Below are 4,433 nucleotides of genomic sequence, written 5' to 3'. Positions count from 1 at the left end.
AGTGTGCCCGCACCATTTTCCTTACTTTTCGTTTTATTCAAACGGTTTTGTACAGTATTTTTATAGACTTCAACACTAGGAAATGTTTTTTTATTAAATTGTTATTAGAGTAAGTCTTTTACCACTGTAAAGTGACTTTTACTTGTGATACTGGACTGTTGTGCTTTTATTTTCATCACTTAAGTTTAAACCCGTTTTCCTCCAAATTCCGTTCCTGAAAATCCTAGCGCTTCAGCCGACCTCAGCCGTAACTTTTGTTACATACACAAGGTATGAGAAAAATAAAAACTGATTTCGAAAGGGCTTGAATATGGTATCAAAAACTGTAATATATAAGTTTGCACCATGTGTTCGGTTTCGGTTTTCCCAGATCGAATCACATATGAACATAAACATTAAAACATTAAATATATAGATGAATATAAACAACAACGGCTTTATTGGGCATTCAGTTGTATTAAAATACAACAAGTTCCGAGACGCAAGTACAGCGTGATGATGTCACGAACATACTAAATACCACGTAAAGCCACCTTGCACCATAGAGACGGGTAATAATAGATTATGACGGATTTTTTACGAGCCTGTCAACTTTTTACGGACAATAAAAAAGTCTAGCGCAACCTCTGGTGTGTACGTGTGAAAATGTGTGTGCTGCAGTTAAACAGAGAGGGGAGGAGCCTATAGGCCCGTCAGTTAAACAGAGAGGGGAGGAGCCTATAGGCCCATCAGTTAAACAGAGTGGATGTAGCCGCGGATGATGAGAGAAGATGAAAAGAACGATTGACAACTTTTTCATGAATAATGTTAAGTTAAGGCCTGATCTGTCCAAAAATCATAAGCAATGCTCGGACACGGAGCCATCAACCTCCCAGGTTATGTCAAGCCCTGGTCCATTTATCTTGAGACGTTTTAAGTTGAAATTTCAGTTCAGTGAAGCACTTTAAGCACCAACACTTTTTCAGTAAGTTACCTTTCTTGTAGAATTGTGCTTCAGATAAAGAACTTTATGTTGACCAGATTGTTAGTTAATCATTTACAAGTCAATATTGCCTATATGGACAGCGATTTTAAAAAAAGTGAACAAGTAAAACTGTGGTGTTAAATGCTATGCGGTCGAAAATTTGGGTGCACCTAACTTTTGTTAGGTTGCACCAGTGCAACCAGTGCAGAAAGTTAGTCTAGAGCCCTGTTGAGAGACGGTATAGTGTTTTCGAACAATCCAACACCCCTTTGTTTCTGGAGGCGGGGTTTACATGATGTATCCAAATAGCCTCTGTGCACGTGGCCACACAAACAACACACCCACCTATTACGTAATGGCCATGGACCAATGGTGGCTCGAAGGTATTTACCGGCCAACACGAACTTTTCCGCAGAGTTCTGTTTGGTTTGCTGCTGCAAACTAGTGAAACGAATTGTCGTTTGGACCAGATTTTGTTCGAAATCAGGTCACACATGGTCGTTTTTTGATTTCGAATGTAGTTTGCTGAGCCCTTTAGCCCTTAAAAGTCTGTATTTTTGCTAAATTGCTTAATAATAAATTACAGAATGTAGGCCTAAGTAAATAGCTCTTACTCATCTAGAAGAAGCGGAGTGCGTTTCTCTCTCAATGCTCCCTGGTGTTCGCGCTTCAACCTCGCCGGTATGCTACGGAGGAGACTCGGATCGCCTTTGTCCTAACTTTGCTGTCCGGGCGAGCTCGTCAGTGGGGAGTCGCTGTCTGGGAGGCCCAGGACCCATGTTGCCGTTCGTTTCGGGAGTTCCACGCGGAGATGACCAGCTTGTTCGACAGGTCGGCCCGCGGTGATGAAGCCGCTGCTCAACTCTCCCGTGTCACTCAGGGGAGAGCTACTATCACGGACTACGCGATCCGTTTCAAGACCCTAGCGGCTGCATGTGAGTGGAATGCCGGGGCGTTGCACGCGCGGTTCCTTGACAGACTCAACGCAACCATCTCGGACGAGATTGCTGCGCTCGATCCACCACGGGACCTGGAGGATTTGATCAATCTCTGTCTGAGGATCGAGAGCCGGATTAATGCTCGCCGCTGGCGACACGCTTCACCTCCCGCTTGGCGACGCCGTGATTCCAGCCGGGATGCCAGCCGGAACTTCAGCCGAGAGGCCAGCACTACACACCATCCACCACCAGAGTCCGAACCCATGCAGATCGGGCGTTCACACCTCACGCCCGCCCAGAAGCAACAGCGACTCGCAGACGGTCTCTGCTTCTACTGTGGGAAGGCGGGACATGTCATCACTCACTGCCCAGCAAAAGCCAACGCCCATCCGTAGAGCGGAGAGTCCGGGTGGGTGCCATCACAGAAACCTCTCCATTCCCGCGCACCATGCTGCCATTCCGCCTCACCTTCGGCTTTACGACTCACACTGGAAGGGCCTTAATTGACTCTGGGGCCGAGGGAAACTTTCTGGACGCGGCCACGGCTCGAGCGTGGGGTATTCCCTCGGTTCCCCTGCATCCACCCATCTCAGCCGTGACGCTGGCGGGACTGCCACTTTTCACCGTCACTCACACCACTCCTCACGTAAGCTTATTTCTGTCGGGTAATCATTGTGAGAAGATTAAGTTGTACATCCTCGATTCCCCCACAACCCCGTTGGTATTAGGGCATCCGTGGTTGTCACAGCATAATCCTCACATTGATTGGGTTAACACTTCTATTTTAGCGTGGGGCCCTGCTTGTCATGTGTCTTGTCTTGGTCCTGCTCCCTCTCCTGTGTCTGTGTCTCCTATGTTGCAGGTGGATATCGCTGACTTGACTGGGGTTCCAGAGGAATACCATGATCTGCGCTCCGTGTTCTGCAAGTCCCGTGCGACGTCCCTTCCTCCTCACCGCCCCTATGACTGTGCCATTGACTTACTCCCGGGCACTTCTCCGCCCAAGGGTCGGTTATTTTCCCTTTCGGCTCCGGAAAGAGAGACCATGGAGAAATATATTCGCAGCTCGTTGAATGCCGGGCTCATCCGCCCCTCCTCCTCGCCAGCCGGTGCGGGGTTCTTCTTCGTGCAGAAGAAGGACGGCTCCCTACGCCCTTGTATTGATTATCGAGGTTTGAACGAGATAACGGTAAAGAATAAATACCCCTTACCCTTAATGTCGTCTGCCTTCGAAATTCTACAGGGAGCTCGGGTCTTTACTAAGTTGGACCTCCGCAACGCATACCACCTGGTTCGCATCCGTGAGGGGGACGAGTGGAAGACGGCCTTCAACACACCATCGGGACACTATGAGTATTTGGTTCTTCCGTTTGGACTGACCAATGCTCCGGCCGTCTTCCAGGGCCTCATTAATGACGTGCTGGGCGACATGATTAACCATTTTGTCTTCGTGTACCTGGATGACATTCTGATTTTCTCCTCTTCTCCCCAGGAACACACCCAACAGGTCAGAGAGGTTCTCCGGCGTCTTCTCGAGAACCAATTGTTTGTCAAAGCGGAGAAGTGCGAATTCCACTCCGATATGGTTTCGTTCTTTGGCCACGTGATCTCACCTCGAGGCATCGAACCGGACGCTGCTAAGGTTAAGGCTGTCGCCACATGGCCGGTTCCGGACTCTCGTAAGGCTCTGCAGCGGTTCCTAGGATTCGCCAACTGTTACAGGCGTTTCATCCGGGGTTTCGGCCAAGTGGCCGCACCGCTCACGGCGTTGACCTCCACCAAGATCTCGTTCGGTTGGAATTCACTCGCGCAGGTAGCCTTCGATAAACTTAAGTCCCGATTTATCTCTGCTCCTGTGCTCTGTTTTCCAGATCCTGATCGACAGTTCATTGTTGAGGTCGACGCTTCCGATGTCGGAGTTGGCGCAGTCTTATCCCAGCGTGCCAGTCATGATGGGAAGGTGCATCCCTGCGCTTTTTTTTCCCACCGCCTCAGCCCCGCCGAACGGAACTATGATATCGGCAACAGAGAGCTGCTGGCGGTTCGGATAGCCTTGGGGGAGTGGCGCCACTGGTTGGAGGGAGCGACGCAGCCATTCTTGGTCTGGACGGACCATAAGAACTTGGAGTATGTCCGTTCAGCCAAGAGACTGAACTCGCGTCAGGCCCGCTGGGCGCTATTCTTTGGCAGATTCTGCTTCACTCTGTCGTACAGACCTGGCTCCAATAACACCAAGCCGGACGCTCTCTCCCGCCTGTTCGAGGGACCAGACAAGGAGAGAGCCATCGACTCCATCCTCCCCCGGGAGAGGGTCGTCGGGCCTCTTGTCTGGGAGGTCAAGCGGTGTGTGGAGGAGGCCGGTCGCGGGGTGCAAGCGCCTGGAAAGTGCCCGGCGGGTCGGCTGTTCATTCCCGTCCGGCTGCGTCCTGACGTCCTCCAGTGGTGTCATTCCTCTAGGCTGGTTGGCCATCCAGGAATTAAGGGGACCCTGGCGTCTGTGCGCCAGCGGTTTTGGTGGCCGTCGGTCACCA

Source organism: Triplophysa rosa, unplaced genomic scaffold, assembly GCF_024868665.1.
Source record: "Triplophysa rosa unplaced genomic scaffold, Trosa_1v2 scaffold385_ERROPOS148485+, whole genome shotgun sequence".
Taxonomy (NCBI): domain Eukaryota; kingdom Metazoa; phylum Chordata; class Actinopteri; order Cypriniformes; family Nemacheilidae; genus Triplophysa; species Triplophysa rosa.
This window is presented reverse-complemented; position numbering follows the sequence as displayed.